The sequence below is a fragment of the Diadema setosum genome, chromosome 18 (assembly GCF_964275005.1).
Source record: "Diadema setosum chromosome 18, eeDiaSeto1, whole genome shotgun sequence".
Taxonomy (NCBI): domain Eukaryota; kingdom Metazoa; phylum Echinodermata; class Echinoidea; order Diadematoida; family Diadematidae; genus Diadema; species Diadema setosum.
The window spans coordinates 24,299,213-24,321,899 of record NC_092702.1 but is presented as its reverse complement, the minus strand read 5'-3'; the positions used below and the strand labels follow the sequence as shown (position 1 = coordinate 24,321,899).

Genomic DNA, 22,687 nt, shown 5'->3' with positions numbered 1-22,687 from the left:
CTACACGCAGCCGCGACAAAACGCGTTTTGTCGCGGCTACGTGTAGTTAGGCCTACTGTAGATTTTAACGTTAACGGTGTTAGATCTATAAATATACTTTCTGTACCATATAAATTTACAATGTAGTTTGTAACGTTAGACATGTCTTTAACTTAGATGAACCAAGGAGGTTCGAGAAATGGAGTCACAACACCTTTGATCCCATGCTCGAAGCCGCCACTCAAAAATATTTGAAGTAGAACAACCAGGCCTAGACTCAAGGGCCCGAATTCACGAAGGTGGTACAAATGAAACCATGGTTTAAACCATGGACAAAAACCATGGAATGCCAAGTGTCGCATGGGATATTTCGCTACGAAATCAGTAATTTCGTCGATGAAATTATTATTTTGTAAAGAAATGACAACATTTTGCAACTAAATGAACATTTCGTCCACGAAATGATTATTTCGTTAACGAAACAAACGAAACAGTCATTTTGTCGACGAAATGGCAAATTTCGTAACGAAATATTCCGTGTGACACTTGGCGCTCCATGGTTTTTGTCCTTGGTTTAGACCATGGTTTCATTTGTACCACCTTCGTGAATTCGGGCCTATGTGTCGAACTGAATCTGCCGCTCAGATGCGAAGACAATTGACTCGTGACTCATTGCATAATCACCAGCCACTTTCCAAGGAAGATGTGTCTTTGTGATGGTAATTACATTTTGCTATCGCTATCCCTACCTACATTGTACAACTACAAGTGATGGGCGGTACCCGGTAGACAATGGTAAAGGCACGGGGATTCGCGAATAGAAATTGCTCAAATATTGCTGAAATAGATATCAAAATTACTGGACTGTAACGTTAGGCGTCTATGTGTCTGTATGCAAATCTGACATTAATTCATAAAGAACTATACTTGAAGATGATACTAATTTACCATATTAGGTTCATTTTGCAAAATAAGGAGAAAAGGGATAAAACTGGCTTGCCATGAGGGTATTGAAAAATTTAAGACACTTTCACAAAATACAGCTCAGATTTTAATTTTTATACACTCTTGCACATATTTTTGAATGGAATTGACTTTTGTTTTATATGCTTTATCATTAGGTGAAATTTCATTGCATTTGATATAAAACGAGCAACATATACCCGATATTATGTTAGCATTAAAAATGAATCTTCAGATTTCTTAGAAAGATGGCGGCTTCAAGCATCGAAAATCAAAGGCACAAATGCACCTGTGGAATTCTTTTGTCCATTCATAGAAAACTGACAGCTGATTGAATAATTATAGTCAGTTGTAACTCCATCTCTCGAGCCTCCTTGGATGAACCTCGATGTCGCCGAGTTCATAGAGGTCTACCGGTAAATCTTGCAGCAGTCTTGCAATGATAGGGAGTATAAACCCTGGTCCACAAGCGCTCCTTCACACACGCGCGTTTGGGCTGGTCGCAGTTGGTTAGGGAGCAGGGAGGCACTTCCCGACTCTTTAAAGGTAGGGGATACCTTTTACAGAACTCCCAAAATGCAGCAAAACATTAAATATGAACCTCAGGAGACTTGTTTAGGCCACTGCTTAGAAATTTGGAAGTCAACAGTTATCTACAATTTGAATAATGCACAAAACTCAACTACTCAGTAGTTCTGTGTGTCAGCCACACTTAAGCCTTTTTGTTGCAGTCTTCTGTATAAACACAATCTAAAAGTATAAGAGCTGATGTAATAACATATAGAGTGTGTGGCAAGAATGTATATAGAAATGTTTGTAAGTTTTGATGAACTTTATTCACAAAATATACATGATGGACACACATGCAGTGCATGGGTCTGCAAAGGTAGCCTAGTAATGTACTGGAATTTACGGTGAGCCCCGAAAAGAATTCAATTCAAAATCTAACGGTCAATAAAAGTGTACTAAATGTTACCTTCCACTTTCAATACTTTATGGGAGTTTCTAAAATGATACTCTCTTCAGCATACCACTTTGTTTATACAACTCTTCATTTAAGGCATGCAAATGGGATTCCCTACCTTATAGTTTAAAGGACAACTTCACCTCCTTTAATAGACATGTGATGTGGGTTGAGTGAATGCAGCAATATTAATTTTATTAGTAGAACACATCAGTGAGAGTTTAAGGAAAAACGGACAATCTGTTCAAAAGTTATGAATTTTTGAAATTTCTGCTCAGTCACGGCTGAATGAGAAGACTACTATAGCTTGTGATGTCACATGTGTACAACGATATAAAGAAAGAATAAAGAAAATTCAACATATTTTCACTTGAATAATAAAAGAACACTTGACTTCTCTCTTTCAGAAGGCATTACCAAGTCGAAGAAATGTGCGCTTTATTCAAAAAATGAAGTTTTGTTAAATTCTCTTTATATTTTCTTTATATCGTCACACACATATGACATCATACACTGTAGTAGTCTTTTCATCCAGCAGTGACTGCACAGATACTTTAAAAAAAAAAATCATTACTTTTGAATGGATTGTCCAATTTTCCCCAAGCTTTCACTGATGTGTTCTACTAATAATATTGTTGCATTCACTCAATCCACATGAATGTGCTGTGTATATGAAGGTGGACTTGTCCTTTAAGGTAACTATACACAGCCCAGTCACTGTATGTGTTAATAGCACAGCGTCTGGTCGGGCTACTTTAAGGGAGCCTGCACAGCACAGTATTGTGATAAAATGGGCAAAAGAAATTATTATTATTATTATTTTTTTTTTTTATTTTTTTTTTTAATTGGAAACGGTACCAAAGGCCTCTTGACACTGCATCTCTCTTTTGTATGGTGGACAATTACCCCAGTCGTAATATTACTAATAATCAATTTTATGCAGAAAATTTAGAAAGAAGAGGACCCGGTTTGCGACAGGGGGCTAGTGGGAGGAGGCAGTCCAGGGACTTACACGTGGGCAGTGGGACATTGCGGCAATCCAGGGCAGGGCGGCCCGCTCTGGGGTAAACGGGTCATGATCCGTGCCATGCACTGTTTTGACATGACCGCAACTGCCAAGATCAGTCTTTATCTGGTTGTCAGGGATATGTTCCGCGGAGACTACGTCTGGCTTCACAGAATTGCCTCATCCTACTAGTACCAGCAGCGGATCCAGGGGGGAATGCACCAGGTGCGCCCCCCCCCTTTATTTTTTGTTAAAACAAAAGAAATAAAAAGAAAAATGGGGAGGGGTGCATGCCCCTCCCCCTTTAATTTTGTAAAGGTGTCCCCTCTTTACAGAATTCCCGGATCCGCTCCGGAGTACTATACCTGTCTATGGAGGAGAGCCGTAAATGTCAAAAAATGATTTTAAGAAACTCCTCAGGATGAACGGATTTTTCTGTCTGTGTTTTGACCTGGCTTTGACGCAATGATATTTTAAGTTATAGAAAAGTATTCTGACATGATGTTTCTGCTTCTCAATGATGTGATGCATTTTGATGCCAGGCATTGTCACCCGAATTTGACAATCAATAATGAAATTATTGCCATAAATATTGTAGGATGCCTACAGAAATTGGCAATCCACACTCAGTTTTGACCTTATTGCTTTAAGGTGACTAGACTTTGCCACAACAGAAGTGAGTTGATAAACACACCCTTCTCCCTCAAGCTGTTAGTGACTGGGAAGTGTATCATACTAACATTTCGGAATCATACAAGACAAGTGAAGCAAAGGTCAGAGATCAAAGACGGAAAGCAAAGTTTGAATTCCTGTACATCTTTACAGGGTTCGAAATTGGCGATGGTCCGCTGGCCATTGGCCACCCGAAATCTCGTCGGACTAGCTAAAAATCGTAAAATTCTGAAGTTACTAGTCCGTCTGGCTAGCCAAAATATTGTTTCAGTGTCAGAATTGATTCTAAGTAGTCCGCCTGGCAAGTTAAAAAAAAAAAAGTTAAGTGCGACCCCTGCTTTATTGTGGGCATGACTAAAGACTATTAACTGTTAAGACTGATGGAAGTTGATTTAATGATTCTTGTCTGGCATTGGTGAGATTTTGATGAGGAACCCAGATCAACTTTCATCTTTCATTTGAGTTTGTTTGTTTTTTTTTTAATGTCAAAACAAAACCCCTTTCAAATGTGAAAGTTTCATCAAAACTATTTACACAAACAAACTATAATCCACTTGACAAGCAGTTTGCTGCCCTTAGTCACACAAAGTGAAAGAATCATTTTGAATGACAGCGGTCGATAAATTTGTAGGAATGAAGTGCTGTTCTGAGCTAGTATTGGGCGTTGTACACAGCTCAAGAGTGCCGGACAGTTTAAGTATAATATGCGTTAGCTCCTGGCCGGTAGTCAGAAAGCCAGAGTATGGCGCGAGGCGTGTCTGGATGCAAACTACATAATCCTGGCCTACGCGATAGACAGGGTCTAAAAAGTAATGGGGTGGCATAACGGACGAATCCGCGATGGACTTGGCAGATATTGCCAGATCAGTCAGCCAATGACAGGCATGAATGCGTATTTTCCTTAGATTCCTTTTTCACCTTGTATAACCACCATAGTCTTTCTGATGTGAAATGCCATTATTACCTCCGCCAAGGAAGGAGGTTATGAATACTATGTTTTCATCTGCATTTGTTTGTTTGCTTGTCTATTTGCAAAATAACTCAAAAAGTTGTGAACATTATATGGATGAAGCTTGCAGGAGAAGTTAATAATGACACAAGGAACAGATGATTAAATTTTGGTTGTGATCCAGGAAATTTCTATGAATTTTTGAAAGATTTTTGATATTTTTGCAGATATGGTCAATGAACTTAAGAGTTCAAACTGCGCATATATCAGGTTTGCAAAAGTGCTCCAAAGCTTGGACAAGGCGCTTCATAGCTGAGAGTTGATGATGTATTGAAAGGCTTCTACAGTCAACTTCGGATACCTCGAATTCGTCGGGACCGAAGAAAATGGTTCGAGGTACGTGAAATTCGAGGTACGCGAAATTCGAGGTACGCGTACGTACGTCGAATTTTCTTCGACTTATCCGACGTTTATCGATGTTCAACATGGTATCTGTTATAGTGCCTACCGATTGTTTGCATGCTTGTCAATTGGAATTGAATCGACTTTTATGTGAATGAATTGAATGAAAATCGGAATTGAAATCAAAATGTCAGAAATGAAGATTTTGGTGGCCCTATCGCGCCACCAAAAAAAGTCGGATGCTTGCCTTTACTTTTGAAAATGAACAGCGGTAACAATCGGCTCCGTAAGATACTAAAATAAATGTCGGATGTTTGCTCATACTTTTGGAAATGAAAAACGATAAGACTCAGCTCCGTATGGTGCTAAAACTAACGTCAGATATTTGATTTTGCGTTCGGAAATGATTAAGGACAACATTCGGCTCCGGAAGACGCTGAAATAAATGTCGAATATTTGCTTTGACGTTCGGAAATGAAAATCAATATTCAACTCCGTACGATGGTTAGATAAGTGTCGAATGTTTCCTTATACTTTCGAAAGGAAATAACAATAACATTCGGCTCCGGAAGATGCTGAAATAAATGTCAGATGATCGCTTTTATGTTCGGAAGTTCCAGTAACATTCTGCTCCATACGATGCTAAAATAGCTGTCTGATGTTTGCTTTTAAATTTCGAAATGAATAACAGTAACATTCAGTTGCGTTCATTGGTAAAATTAATGTTTGATGTTTGCTTTGACGTTCGGAAATGAGTAACAATAACATTCAACTCCTTACGATGATAAAATAAATGCTGGATGTTTGCTTTTACGATCGAAAGTAAATGGCAATGACATTCAGCTCCGGAAGATGCTAAAATACATATTGCTTTTACGTTTGGCATGTTTGAAAGTGAATAGCAGTAATATTCTGCCCCATATGATACTAAAAAAAAAGTATTGGATATTTGCTATTACATTTCGAAATGAATAACGGTAATATTCAGCTACGTTTGATGGTAAAATAAACGTCTGATGTCAGCTTCGACGTTCAAAAATGAAAAACAGTAACATTCGGCTCCGTACGATGATAAAATAATATTGTCAGAATGATTCATTTAACTTTCGGAAGTGGGCAGCAGTAAAATTCGGCTCCGTACGATGATAAAATAAATGTCTTATGTTTGAAATGAATAACGGTAATATTCTGCTTCGTACGATGCAAAAATAAATGACAGATTGTTGCTTTTACATTTGGAAATGATTAACGGTATTAATCCGCTCAGTTAGATGCTGAAACAAATAGCGGATGTTTGCTTTCACGTTTGGAAATGGATAAGGATAGCATTCAGCTCCGGAAGATGCTAAAATGAATGTCGGTTGTTTGCTTTTACATTTAAAAATGATTAACGGTAATATTCGGCTCCGTAAGGTGCTAACAGACTAATAAATGTTGGATGATTGCTTTTACAATAAGAAATGAATAACGGTAACTTTCGGCTCTTTACAATGCTAAAACAAATGTCGGATGCTAACAGATGTCGGCAAATGCTCCCACTTTTTCATTTCAAACGTAAGTTTTGACCTCCTAAATTTTTAGGTATCAACTTTTATAATAATCTATACGCCTATTTGCTAAATCTTAAAACACAAAATAAGATGATTGGATTTTCTGATTTTAATTTCGAGTAAATTCGACCACCAAAAAATAAAAATCAGTGATACTGGTGGCCCGATAAAAGTATTATGGAGCCCTGTCTATTCTATTCTTCATTATGCTCGGCCTATACTTCCACATCATATTCCACAATATTTTCATAATCGCATTGCTGGAAAAAAAATCAGTGCTTGCGTTCTCGGGGAAGAATAAATGAAACATACTTCGTGAAAGGCAAAAAAATAAAAGTTAAAAAAGGGCACTACGCAGGAGATCGATGTTTGGACAGTGGACCGTGATTAATGCCAAAGATATAACTGATGTCAACACCCAACACCTACGCAGGTGCGCCACGACGGTTTAGAAATCTACGCGCGCGGTATGACTACTAGTATCATGATCAAGAATTAAAACACAGTGGTTAAAGAAAAGAAGACGATGGGCAGAGCGTAGTGCTATCGTAAGCACTCCATTGGCAAGGGTGCTATGTGCATACCGTGTACGTATGTAGGTAGGTGTTGGGGATTTTTCTTGTCAGCTGTGTACCGGGTATTTCTTTGGGCGCGCGATTGTTCTGGTCGGGAATATTTACAGTCGAGTGTGAAAAGATTTGTGACGTCTTCTTCGCTGTCCACGCGCGCTTAATCGGAGATGCTGAGTGATGTTGCAATTCGATTCGAGCTACATGCTGGGAAAAACAATAAGTTAATTAAGATCGGGGCAGCAGATTTCACTTCGAGGTAACCGAACTTCGAGTTATTTCTTCGAGCTACGCGAATTTTAATACACGCAAACTCCATAGGAACAATCGGGACTTTCATTTTGCCCCCGAGGTAAGTGATATTCGGCTTATCCGACGTCGAGGTATCCGAAGTTGACTGTATATGGGGAAATTGGGTGAATTTCAGCGTGCCTGTCTTGGGTAGAAAACAATGAGCTGCTTTGTGGAGGTTTGCTCTTTCAGAGTGCTTTTCTAGTTTGATGATGTAAATAAAGATTGTTATACCACAACAGGGCATCATCTTGCTTTACATATTTATCCCAGTTTGTGCGCCTATAATTTTATTCTTTTGAGGGATACAGTTTTCAGTACCGTAGCTTGATTGTACAGCTTTTAACTGTAGAGGGCAGCAAGACACTTTGCACGCCTTGTCCTTCTTGTGTTATCATTGTAGTGCATCAGACCAGAGTGAGATCTGAAAAACTGATGTACCGCATTGTGTTGCTAGGCTACTGCCACTGTACAAGGCCCATGATTATGGTTTCTTCCTGGGGCTATATAAAATATGAATGGATATGAATGGATTCATTTTTTTCTTTGTTCTGAGACACTTTCTTTTATGCTTCTACTCAAGATAACAAATGATATCATGCTTTGAAATGATGTATTGTTTATGATTTGGTAAATTATGTAATCAATCTCTTAACAGAATACAACTTTCACTTTGTGTGCACAGCAAGGAATAATGTTACATCTCAAATTTGATTTAGCAGTTGTGATCAATTGAAAAAATACTTTTAACAAAGTTCTGTACAGTCCTATGTAAAACAAAAAAAAAAACAAAACAAAACTAGAGATTGTAATTTGTCATCACTGACAAATTAAGGTGATCCGATACTTTTTTTTAATCAATGATTCAAGTCATGATCTCAATAGGCATGACCATGCAGGTTTCATCTGTGTTCAGAGACATTGGCCGTGTGATGTTTGGATTCTCATTTAGAAAAGGGAGTCATATCTGCCATCATTGGTACCAAATCTGTATACACTATAACGAAGATATAGCAACAAGTACATATGACCTTTGACCCCACTTTGCACAACCTAGATGGCATCTGAGCAAAAAGTGGTTATTTTGTGAAATGATTCTTGTAACATGGTCTTTACGTGTGCAAAATATGGGAAAGATAGGACATGTATTTACTAAGATACAGGATGAAATATTTATGACCTTTGACCCTAATTTACATACCCAAGATGGTGTCCGATCAAGTAGTTGTTATTTTATGAAATAATGTACGTAACATGAACTAAACATGTGCAAAATATAGGGGTGATAAGGGCTGTTTTCCATGACTTATTGCAAAGAAAGTTGCAGAAAGAAAGAAATACCTCAATACATCGAAGATAAGTTTGATTTCAACCAAGTTTTTTGACATGATCCCGACATCATATGAAAAAACAAAGGGCATGTAACGATAGCGCAAAGTCTCAGCTACAACATATTGAAATCTGAGAAAAATTCACCGAAGGGTAAGTGAGCTAGTGCTCGATAAAGACAATCATGTCAATTTTCACATCTAGAAAACTTCCCTCCCATAGAGATAACACGTCATAACGAAGAAACAGAAAGAAGTACATATGACCTTTTGACCCCACTTTGCACACACAAGATGGCATCTGAGCAAAGAGTGGTTATTTTGTTAAATGACTCTTGTAACATGATCTTTGCGTGTGCAAAATATGGGAGAGATAGGACATGTATTTACTTAGATACAGGATGAACTATTTATGACCTTTGACCCTAATTTACATACCCAAGATGGCGTCTGATCAAGTAGTTGTTATTTTATAAAATAATGTACGTGACATGAACTAAACATGTGCAAAATATGGGGGTGATAGGATATGTTTTTCTTGAGTTATTGCAAAGAAAGTTGCAGAAAGAAAGAAATATTTCAATACATCGAAGATAAGCTTTAATTTCAACCAAGTTTTTTGACGTGATGCAGACATTGTATGAAAAAACGAAGGGCACATTACCGATAGCACAAAGTCTCAGCTACAACATATTAAAATCTGGGAGAAATTCACCGAAGCATAAGTGAGCTAGTGCTCGATAAAGATAGTCATGTCAATTTTCATTTCCCGAAAAACTGCACACCCATAGAGATAACACGTAAATTGGTCAAATTTAACAAGATTACATTAAATCCATTTTTACGAGGTGATGCCGTCATCTAATCAAAATGTTTTTATTACATGAATGAAAGAGCATTCAATAAGCTACATCATACTGAAATTTCGATGAAAATTGGCAAAGGATTAGTGAGATACGCTCGAATGAACTTAAAATTTGATGACGTCATTTTGAAAATTTACTTTTTTTACTTTATTAAGAAATTTCATATCTTTTAATCATTTTGCCAGCATTGCTGCCCCATGAAATGACATGTACAACTCATCAGCTTTCAAAATATGTAAAGAAAATGGGGTGTCACCGTCCATCCTGACGAGTAAAATCGGATTTAAAATTGGCGGTTTTTTGGCATAGTTGCACTGTATATCGCCATTGACGCGCGCGCGGAATTTCAACTTTGACGGGCCCGTATGACGTCATATTGATTCGGATTGACTTGAAACTTGGTGGAAATATTCCTTGACATTTCAGACATCCGATCCGTGTGAAAAAACGGGAAATTTCTATTGCATATGAGCTGTGCGTGCGTATATGCGCGCGCGCATATGCGTCCGTCCAAATTTTTCAATTTTTCAAAAAATGCTCCAAATGGTCTGAAACGTGTGCAAAAAAAATTTGAGCTCGATTAGAGCATACAAATATTTCAATGCGCGCGTACGCGCATGTTTTAAGCGCATAGATGAATTTTGAGAATATGTGTAGAATCAGCTTGACTTGAACTTTATGTGACGTAAATTTCATTGAAAAATTCCATTTCATTAATGAGATATGAATGAAAATGTGTTTTCATATAATGACGTCATAGTGACGTCACGGTCGACTGATCACAATGATTTTACTTGATCTGTCGTCTTTGTGACACGATACATATATGGTATAAGTTTGACATTGATAGCAAGAGCACTTTCTGAGCTAATCGAAACACAACTTTTGTCCAGAAAGAAAGAAGAAGAACAAAGAATCCGTACAGATACAGAAGGTGATCCGAGAGGATACTCGGATCACCTAACAAAAAAACCCTGCTACACTCAAGAAATATTGTTTAGCAGTCATATATTTAAAAAAAAAAAAATGCATAGTAAATTGTGATGTGATACCAGGAATATTATTCCCCACACATTCAAACAATCATAACTCCACAAATTTGTCCAGTTACACTCACGTTGATACTAATCAGTTGATGCTTCTCTTCTTCATCCAAAATAATTGCTTTGGTTGCTTTCTTTCTGTTGGACAACTGCCAGTAGACAGACATTGATAGTAAAAATTGCAACAAAACTTACATTGCAACTGATTGACAAATTGCCCTGCATCGACGCAGGGCAGTTTGTCAATCAGTTGCAATGAAAGCATCTCGATGGAAGAATTTCATGAATTTGAATGAAAACTTATATTGTACTTCCAAATAAAAAATCTTAACTTACCCTGCCCTTCCCTCTCCATTTCCTCCTCCTCCTCCTCTTCCTCTCCATCTCCTCTGCCCCTCACCTTCCTCTCTTTAACCCTTCCCCTTCCCTACAAGTTCTTCCATACCCTGACCCACCCCACCCATCTCTTGCCACAATGCTGCATGAATAAATTAATGTAAGTGCCACTTCCCTTCTAAACCTTCTAAAGAGTGTCAAGCGTGTGTAGCTGTCCTGTCAGGAAGAGCAGAGGTTAGGTTTGAGAGATGAGACATCTTGGGTGGCAGACCACATCTCATCTGTGGAGCCTTGCCCCAAAGAGCTCTGCGCCATCCGAGCTTCAGGAGTTCAGTATTGTCTCCTAACCATCACCGCACCAACAGAGGGATGTTGGTGTTTTAAGGAGCTAACAATACCAGGACAAGATAACAAAGGGTACTGGGTAGTGCCCTCCTGTTCACTTCAGTTCTAGAATCCTTTGTTTACTTTCAAAAGGGGAAGCTGATAACTGTTACCCTCAAGTTTGCTTACTTAGGTGAGTTCACCCATAATAAAGAACTTCCTCTCCTGCACACAGCACACAAAGGGATACATCAATAAAAGGCTCATTCAGGCCATGATAATTGAAACTCCAGTTTACTGTGCCCTTCTCCATGCATGCCGATTTGTGATGATGGTGCTATTCTACCAGCAATTGATGTGGGGAGAAGGCATGAAGTTTCAAAAGGGTGGTGATCAATACCAGATTCTGGGAGAGCTTGGCTCACAGATGTGAGCAGAGGACTGTGATAGAGGAAGACTCCTTGTTATATTGCATTTTAAAGTGAGCAGCTTTCAAGCTTTGCAAACAGTTTTTGGTAGTTTCCATGGCTATTTCAAATATTTGCAGGGCATCTGTGCCATCAAGCAGAAATGTCTGCAAGGTGAGTTCTTAGTTCCTACACAGGTTGTACATTGTACATATGCACATTGGTTGTTGTTGTTGTTGTTGTTATTGTTGTTTTTTTTTTCCAGTAAGTACAGCTGTATGCATAAGTATCCAGTAATGAACTGTTAGTTTGTTTGTTTTTTTTTTTCAGTTCTCTTTTTCTTTTGCTGGATTTTGTGGTATACCTGTAGTGCACATAATCAAGAAAGGGTAAAATTTCCTTTACTTTTGTTTGTTGCATCAAAAAGACAAATCATAAGTTACGAGTTAGGAAAAATATAATGACTTCATTGTTATCCAGGCTGATATTAAATTATGTGAAGTAGTAATTCACTGAGCCACCTACTGTCACATTATTCTTGTGAGTAACAGTTCACACTCATTGAAGGTGTACTGGTACTCATCATCTTGATGACTAACTGTATTGTATACTTATGAGATGTCATTCTTGTCATTCGCTACAATATATATTGCACAAGATTGAGTTCATGAACCAGTTACACAGTATTGGATTCAAATGGATTCAGTCAGTCAATAGATTGTTGACAATTCAAGGTGACTCATCAGTTCTTTTTGTTGACCACCATGTTTATTTAAGAACTTACGTGTCTGTGTTCCTTGTTTACATCATATCATCGTCAATCACTTTAACCTACAATATAAAGTACACTCTACAGTCGAAGGCCTATACTGACTCATACTTACCAACTGTGGATATTCCACAGTAGCATGAGTGTACATAATATGTGTATACATACCACTTAAGATGTCTATCAGGCTAAATATGTGATTTGTCCATTACAGATTAAATAGTATAATATAGGTATGGATTGTAGATTTACATATGTAGCATAGATGTACTAGCTGTATGCTGCATATTTTTATTCCGGACATAAGCAGTGGTGATTGTTGATTGATATGATACTTTTAACCGTTCAGGCTGTAAAATGGCTCATACCATATTTTTTCAAGGTTTTAATATCATAAGAGAATTAAGGTGAAAAATAGAAAACAAATAGGAAAAAAAAAAATTATGTTGGTGATAAGAAACCTATAGCTGAGAAAGAATGGCCCATGTGCTTTCTGTGAATGATGGGTTCATATGTTTGCAGCTTTGTTTCTAGAGCATCACTGGTAGTTGCACAGTAGCGCCTACATTGTATGTAGAAAAAAAATCATTGCGATATGCATGATGTGTTTGTGTGTGTGTGTGTGTGTGTATGTGCATGTGCATGTGTGGCCATGGTCAGGTTATTTGCTCATCATACTTGGGAATTCAAAGAAGGAGAAAGAGGAAAGGTGTCCAAGAAGTGTAGTTACAAGGTAGTTTTTATTACAGACATTGATTCTTGTGAACTGTATACTAGGAGACTAATTGCTAAATATTGTAGAATAAAATGTGCATTTGCTACTGTACTTGTGCTCATCCAGATTCCCATGGATAGTCTTTCCTCAGGTGTAGAGGTGCTTCTCTGTGGGCATTGTGATTCATATTTAGAAGATATGGTGAATATAATGTCTTGAAGATAGACTAGAAGGGGAGAGAGGGAGAGAGAGAAGGGGTAAGGGGGACTCTGCTGTGCAGCAATCTGCACCCTCTGTTGGAATTATGGGTCAGTCAAGTCATCAGTGCAGAAGAAAGTGTTCACATGCTTGACAAAGTCAACCACAACTCCAGACCTACCAACTTTTGCTACACCAGGCTCCATTATATTCCACTATGTAAAAGTTGTCAGGATTCTCCTCTGTGAACACATTTGAAACGTTGGCAGTGATTGGAACTGTTCTTTGATTCTCTGCTGTTGCCAAGTGGACTGTGGATTGTGTCGAGCTTTGTTCCATTGGAGTCAGTGCAGGTCATTATAAGTTTTGATACCAAGCTCACAGGTTGGCGCTGAAGTTGATTCAAAGTTCAAGGTGTAATAACGGTGAGTTTACTTTAAACTTTTATCCCTTCTAGTTATCATGTCGATCATCTTGCTTGTCCTACAGATTGTACGCTGTAGGTTTGTCTGCATCCAAGCATGTTATTGTTGGTAGTCACTGACGCTTGAGTGAACATCTTCTTTTCTGGAAAGCTCATTACTCATCTTTGTAAAGTTCTGGTGGCATTTTATGAATCTGGCATCTTACACATGCATGTACATGTACTTGTAGTCTCTGCTATGATAAAATCTTCACACAACAAAAAGAAGGATGTGTCCTTGAGTATCACAATGAACTCTTAGAACTTGTGTACTTTTTAGTATTGCTTTCTTTTTTATGGAATTTTTTTTTCATTGTTGTAACCTTTGTACCATGCCTTGGTAAAGCCATGATAATAAATACAGTAGTCATCCTTATGACATCTTTGTACATGGAATGGTTGACCTTGACTACAAAAGTCAAGTGTAGTAAGATCATGGGGTTATGAGGTCATTTTAATTTTATTATTTTTTTTCAATGATACATTGTACAGCATAGCCCATAACTCAGGAAGAGTCTAATTTTGAGTTTGCATGATCTTCAGGTTTGATGCTAAAATTTTCCCCAGTTTATACCCCTGTAAAATAAAACTTCACATATTTAGATGAAGCATTACATGTATATAATAACGGAATTGACTGCTAGATTGATCACAATTGCTTATAGTAAATGATTCCAATCACACTTTGTGTGTGTGTGTTTGGGCAGAAGATAGTGCTGTAGGTTAATGTGGACTTACGGTATTATGGTAACATACAACATCTTTAAAGTTCAACCCAAATTCCACTGAAAATGCTTTCAGACACAAGGGGGGGGGGGGGAATTTTAGATTTTCCTTTTAAATCACCAGCCAGATTTGGGTCATTTGCTCTCTCTAAAGGTCAGGAGTGATAGCTACAGTAGGTGTAGATGAGGTCGGGGTGAAGCATTCATTCACACATCAATCAGTCATTAGTTGCCTTTATGGTGGATTGGAGAAAATTGTGCATCTACAAAGTAGACAGTTCATATGGGTCAAGTTGACATAGATGGAATAGCAACAGGTGGAAGCTTGTCTATAAACATGATCACAAATTTAAAAGAACAAAATGAAGAAGTACACATGCAGTGTAGAGAAAGAAGAAAAACCTTTATGCCATCCTCCTGAATCCTACCTGACACAATCACTTCTTCTTCTTTTTCAATGCCTTCCTGTAAATTTGTGGGTTTTTTTTCAATGCATTCCTGTAAAATATGGTTGTTTTTTTTCCATGAATTTCATAAACTGACCAATATTGGTAAAATTCACAACTCATGAAAATGTTGCTTGACATAGCACAAATACTTTGAGATGGGAAATCATTAACTTTTCCAATGAAATGAGGTACATGTGCAGATCTGTGATACTTGTCTCATTCTCTCAAGTGGTCCAGGAGCACGAATTCACCAACTCATGAAATACCGCGAAAGTGGATAATTTCGCGTGACTAATTTTTGGCGCTTGGCCGGATGAGATGAGTTTCGCCTGTTTTTAACTCCGCAGAATTAAGACATCAAGTACAGGAACATGCGGCAAGCAAAAATATTTGTGTGCTTTTATTTTTGCGCTAGCTTTTGGCTGCACGAAATGCGCAAAAATTTCAACGATGTGAAAATTTCCACTTTTACAGTACATGATGTATTATACTCCCAGATGTACAGACTGTATGGCATAATACAGATGTATACAGTACTCTATCAACATAAGTAGGAGTCTGCGTGTAGAATTAAAATCCTTGTGAAGAAGTGCAACTGTACTGGCAAAATGTGTGCGCTGAGATATGGAACAGATCCATTATATGAAGACCATAATCTAAGCATTGTAATTGAGTTATGAGGGAATAATGTTATTTTAACAGAGTCTAAGTATCCTAATATCCCTTTTTTTTTTTAGGGGAGGGGGATGAATCAAATCTCATATTAACCTTTTCAGAACCCATTTCTCTATGCTACTGGTATACTCAATGGCATCCCATATATAGCAAAGTTGTCAGCAGTACTTACAGAGTTAATCAGATATAAGAGTCAGTACACATGTTTAAGATAGTGTGTAAGCTGGCCAATTAACTGAGTCATTCCACAGCCGGACTTCAGGTGAGGTGATGAGATCTTAATCCCGTACTAATGTCAGTGAGTCATGGCCACCTGTGTGCAGAGACAAAGCCGCTCTGTGTGTTTGAGGCAACCTTAAAGGGTATTAAACTCCAATCCATGTTCAAGTTCACTGGAAGAAATGGAGTGAATTGATGGAGGCAGAGCAGTGAAAGTTTTATTTGAATTGGGCAAGAAAAATTAAGGGTTTCACAGAACAGTGATTATTGGTAGCTATCAAATATTCAGATCCATGTACAATGTGAGGTGATTACTGGTACCGGTACTTGTACTGTATGTCCTCAGCTCAATGATTTGCCATTGACCTTACTTGAGTCTTCCCTAAATTTCCCTAGAAATGCATCAACTCTATGCAATTTGAAGGGACACATTAGGCATCATTGTTTGGACTAGTAGTCAGCCAGTCAGGTGCATCGTCGGGTTGTGTGTCCATTTCGTCTGTCCATCTGTTTGACATCACTTGGTGAGTTGTTAGAAAAAAAGAGTGTGAAGTGAACTAAAGCTCGTAGTTGTACATTGTACTTTCAGTTTTAATGTTGATCAAGAATGAATGTTTGTACGCATGGTAGCCACACAAAGTATATAATGTGCAAGACATATTGTCAAATGTTTTTGTTTTGGGATTTGTTTGTTTGTTTGTTTGTTTGTTTTTTGCAAACTAAGTGTTGCTATGGTTTCCACATTTGTTTTCAAACATCTCTATGAAGCAAAGTACTCAGTACTCCAGAATTTGATACAGGTAGTGACCTTAAAATGCTTGGGCTGAAAAAAAATAGACTACAGCACAGCGTGTACATCGTAGTAGTTAGTAGAAGCAAGGAGCTTCATTCTGTTTGAAGCTCCTTGGTAGTAGTAGTCTTAGTACAGTGTATGTAGAGAAGAGTATACAGTTTGTAGGCAATCCTGCGTGTTCCCTGAATGGTCAATGACCTGCAGATACTGTACCGGAGATTGGCACACAAAAGATTTCCTTCTATGGTTCACGGTGACTTTCCAAGTTGGGGTTCCGAAATGGCAATATGCAGACTTTACTGGTGGTTTGATTTTGAATTCAATTTTTGTCCAAGAGAATTACTGGACACATGGGTGCGCGCACACACACACACACACACACACACACACACATACACAAACAAACAAACAGACTGTACATGTATTTGTTTTGTTTCATAAAACAGGATATACAAATACAATGTACAAAGTAGGCCTCCTGTCATACACTGATAGGCAGGCCTTGCATGATACATTGTATGCATTGTACTGTAGTACGTGTATCTACATGTACACTCAGCAAAAAGAGAAAGTAAACACTTTTTCCAGTTAATATTTTTCATAGAAGCTTTAGATAAAAATCAATGTGTCATATACCATATTAAAGATTATCTAATTGGCTACTGTGACCCGTGGAATGTGTACACAGGTATTTGTAAATAATGAAAATAAAATAAATGATGATAATGAAAATGAAAACCAAAATGGGTAAAGCAGTAAGACTGAATTCAGGACTAAAGAGACCTAGGCTCAACACTCGAAGATCAGGTGGAAAGAGAAGACACGTAGGAGCAAGCCAGTTCAAATTATAAAGTGTAATGCAGATTTATTAGGGAAGTTATCATGAATGTGAGATTCGATTGTGAAGAATCTCTGTCTTATCATTGATACCATAAAATACTAAACAAAATGAGTTGCTTCAAGACTAAGAACAACCCCTGAAATACCAACAAAGAGAAAAAAAAAGGAAAAAGGACCAAAATAACTAACTAAACCAACACAGCACCGTCCGGTGCACGCCGTTAGGTGTACATGTGCTGTGGGCAATGAACAAAAGAAAACATGAATCAATATACACTATGTACAAAGGGCTCATACCAACTACAAATTAGTGTACTCTAATGCAACTAGAACCGTACGCGCACTTTCTTACAATCTAACCATAGACAAACAATCTTCTAATAATATATTACTTTACTCCATAAAATGTCGAAAAGTGCAATAATATGAGTTGAATCTACATATTATGGCATTGTTTGCTTAACATTGCTTAACATTCCACTTCGTTCCAAAATGTTGATTAAATGTTCATGACACTCTTATTTCACGAACTACTCCTACATATTGTGTTTGATTACTCCTGGGGTGATGACATAATTCCTTTTGTTGCTATCCCTGTTAACAATAACCAAAGAAATGAAACCGGGATTATAATGATAAATACCAAGAGCCTTAATAATACGCTCGCCCTTGACATTAAAACAGTTTATAAGAAAATTCTGTCCTTCCTTCAACATTGTTCCTTCTTAAACATTCACTCCTCAAAACCACACATCAACTATATATATGTTCTTCTAATCATTTCTCAATAAACTTAAAGGTCCGACCAAATCGTGTACACGACTTTTGTACTTTCGAGATACACAATGAAAGGCATGTATTTAATTATTCCTAGAGATCACAATGACTTATACCATGCGTAAGCTATTTGAAATTTACATGAAATTAGACATATAAAAAGGATAAGAAATGATGTGGACTAATTACAGGCAGGATTTACCTCCTTATTCGGACAGTACCCAGCAGTACCTCGCCTTTGGGCTCAGACTACTCGATAAGAGTAAGAATTCAGCTATAGAGAGAACAAATCAAATTGTATAATATGGTAAACCAAATGAGTGCAACAGGTATACATACATACAAAATCCCCAAATAAACTATGAGCTCCAGTTGTCATGGCAACAGCAACATAAAAAGAGGCCCAAACAAATGTGAACAAGGTTAGGGGAGTTAACAGACAACTGGTATAGTGATGGGGATCCCCCTTTTGCCCAAAAAACAACTGACCGCCACTGATGCAGCCTGCCCACACACAGGCTCATTGTTTACTTTAACCCTTCAGCTACCATTGGCGACTGACCACACCAAGTGCACTGTACACCTTAACATCCAAGTTGTCTTCATACTAGTCTACAAGCTAGACCCTAATGTATATCTTAAATACAAAACACATAATATGAGCCATGTACAGGACTTGTCCGTAAACTATATGAACAAACAAAGGAAACAAACAAAGTTTACTATACCCAAGATCATCTCACTAATATCAACAGCAAAATGAATGATACAACAGCACACATGTGCGAATGTTTAATACATATAAGAATAAGAACCAGCCTTGGTTCACAACATGCCTAACAGACCAGCACTTTCAGATGAACTGAAGTTGCTTTTCACATCCAAACTTTATGTATTTAAACAAAGAGTGACCTAAAAGTTTGGGCTATCCTAACCCTTGTGTAAATCGAAAATACAACATGATGGGGCTGATTAATGCGTATACACCGACATAATTATGTATAACATGGTTAAACTTACGATTAGTCGGCGACCAGCAGCATGATTCCACAAAATAGTATGTTAACCAGCTCTATGCAGGCTGAGACACCTCCTCCGCTTGTGAGTGCAGAATGTGGAATGAATCCTACCTCTTCGATGGGGAACAAGTGGTCCATTGTTTGTCATAATGTCTCGAGCAAAGCCTTACCACATTGTTTATGTTATAGAGAAAGTCGGGGAGTGGAGTTACCGAGACCACCTATGATTTTGGTCAAACTGACCTTGCTTCTTCATCCCCTCGATGGGTGCTAGGATGTACTATGTCTGTGGGAGTGCAACATGCACTCCTGGTCACTAATTCAACACACATGGCACATAACATATAAATGGTACATATTTACAAAAAGAGCGAGAGAGGCGGAGAGAGAGGGAGAATGAGGTGTATAGAGAAAACAAGGCATCTGAATAGACATACAATGTACTAGTATTACGAAAAAAATACATCAAAAAATGTGTGGCTACAACGCCGTTCATTTCCTAGCCTCACACTCACCCCCCGCTAAACCTGTTGCCGCCCTCGGCAATGGGATTGGTATACCGTCAAAGGATTAGTGCTAACATGGAACTAAGAGGATTGGGCAGGGACATCGGTACCTCCGCTGCACACAGAGCTAGATTCGTCATCGGCATCCACATGTGGATCATTCGGTTCCGCGATGTCTTCGCTCTCGCTTGACGGGAAAGTGCATAACGTTAGTAGATCTTGATGTAGGGTGCGCTCCCTCCCCGAAGTGCATTTCTTTACAACATACACTGGCGAACCCTCAATCTTGCGAACCACTGTGTATGGATCTGTCTCCCAACGGTCAGCTATCTTCTGCCTGCCACGGAGGCCCTTGTTGGCTACAAGCACTCGATCACCGACAGTAAATTTTGCCAGGCGTGTCTTCTTGTCATGCTGAGATTTCTGTTTCTTTCGTGCTTCCTCAGCGTTGGCCTCAGCTTGCTTGTGGGCCTCTTCTAGCGAGTGGCGCAACCGTACCACGTAGTCTGCCTCATCACCACTTCGGTCATCCTCCTCCCTTGGATGGGCGATGTCAAGTGGGATACGGGGTTCTCTCATAAACATCAAGTAGAATGGGGAGAACCCGGTGGATGAATGTTTGGTGCAGTTGTACGCATGTGTTAACGTCTCTACATGCTCTTTCCAATCCAGCTTCTGTGAAGGTTGAAGGGTCCCAAGCATATTCAACAGTGTGCTGTTGAACCTCTCCGTCATGCCATTCCCTTGGGGATGGTAGGGCGTTGTTCTGCTCTTCTCCATACCCAAGAGCGTGCACAATTCTTGGATAACTGCTGCTTGGAAACATTTTCCCTGGTCGGAGTGTATCCTCTCCGGGATACCATAGTGAAGGATATACTTCTTCCACAGAGTGCGAGCTACTGTTACCGCCGTCTGATCCCGCGTGGGGAAAGCCTGGGCATGACGGGTGAAGTGGTCAGTCACCACTAGAATGTTCTCAATTCCTCCGGCTGAAGTCTCCAAACTCAAAAAGTCCATGCAGACCAGCTCCAATGGACGGGATGTGCGAATATTGGTTAGTGGAGTCTTGCCTTGGGGGTCGGCCGACTTTCTTAATGTGCACCTTTTGCACCGGTGGATGTGCCGTTTGACATCTGATGCCATCCCTACCCAGTAGTATCGACGCCTTGCCAGATCAAGGGTACGCTCATACCCCAAATGGCCCATCCTGTCGTGAGTACCATCAAGGACATTCCTCCGGAAGTTCCGTGGGACAACTGGCACCTGACCTGCATTGTCTCTGCCTAGGTTGTAGTACAACACACCCTGTACTAAAGACAGACGGTCCCACCTCCTCAGGATCTTGCGCACAAGATTAGCTTCCTTGCTGGCCTGTCGTCTGGTCGGCTTATGTCCCTTCTCTTTCAGCTCTATGACCCTCATGATTGCCTTGTCCCTCGATTGGGCTTGGGCCAGGTCATTGGAGGAGAGGGGGGTTGACCCGAGTGCAAGATCAGATCGGTTATTGTCGTGAGTCTGACCATCCTCCGCCTGGGTCCTGACATCATTCTGCGTAGCTGAAGTCTGAAGGCTGCTCACATTTGCCCGAGACTCCTCTCCTGCTGCTCGATCAAAGATTCTATGTACTTCCTCAACTGGTATCCTGGATAGGCCATCAGCGTTGTCGTTTGCCTTTCCAGGTCGGTAGGTTATCTCAAGGTTACACTGGGAGAGATCATTAACCCAACGCTGACCATGGGCATCCAGTTTAGCTGTCTTCAGGACATAAGTCAGCGGGTTGTTGTCAGTAACTGCTACTACCCGCTGTCCATACACATAATCTCTGAACTTTATGGTCACTGCCCAGTGTAACGCCTTAAACTCCAGCTTATGGGCAGGGTATTTCCGTTCTCCCTGTTGTAGGCTCCTGCTAGCAAAAGCCACCACCCTCTCCTGGCCATCTTGCTCCTGGGCTAGGACAGCCCCCAGGCCATCCAGAGATGCGTCTGTTTGAAGGATGAACGGCTTGGAGAAGTCGGGGTAGGCTAGTACTGGGGCAGAAGTGAGGGCACCTTTTAGATTTTCAAAGGCCTTCTGGCAATCGCCTGTCCACTGGAATGGGCCTGCTGGTACATGTTTTCCTGTAGTACGTTTCCCACCAAGTAGCTGAAACAAGGGTCTGGCTACGGCTGCATATTTTGGGATGAACCGACGATAATAGCCGGCAAACCCCAAGAAGCTCCGAACCTCCTTCACTGTCTTAGGTACTGGCCATGCTTCCACCGCGACAATCTTCTCCGGATCCGTTGCGATTCCCTCTTTGGAGACAATATGGCCTAGATAACAAACCTCCTCCACAAGCAGATGGCATTTGCTTGGCTTGAGTTTCAAACCGTGCTGACGGAGGCGACTGAATACACGTTCCAAACGGACTATGTGCTCCTCGATGGTGTCACTGAAGACAATTATGTCATCGAGGTAAATGAGTACCTCTGACAGGTTCAAGTCTCCGAGCACTGTGTTCATGAGACGCTGGAATGTTGCTGGGGCGTTCATGAGCCCAAAGGGCATCCGGGTGTATTCAAATAGGCCCAGTGGAGTAGTGAATGCTGTTTTAGCCTGGTCAGCCTCTGTCATCTCCACCTGCAAATACCCTGACATGAGATCCAGGCTAGAAAAGTATTTTGCTCCACCAAGCACATCTAGGGACTCTTCAATGCGTGGGATTGGGTAGGCGTCCCGCGTTGTTTTTGAATTCAACTTGCGGTAGTCCACACACATCCTGATTTGCCCGTCCTTCTTCCGGACTATGACAATGGGGGACGCGAAGGGACTTTTGCTCGGCCTGATGACCCCTGCCTCTTGGAGCTCCTTGAGGTGGTCCCGTACTTCTTTGAAGTCGTTAGGATGG

General features: G+C 39.7%; 1 protein-coding gene across 1 annotated transcript in view; it reads left to right on the top strand.

Annotated features, from left to right (window-relative positions):
- The window catches only part of LOC140241751 (rhotekin-like), a 69,054-nt gene that overhangs the window by 372 nt on the left and 45,995 nt on the right, over positions 1-22,687 (top strand). The window lies entirely within an intron of this gene.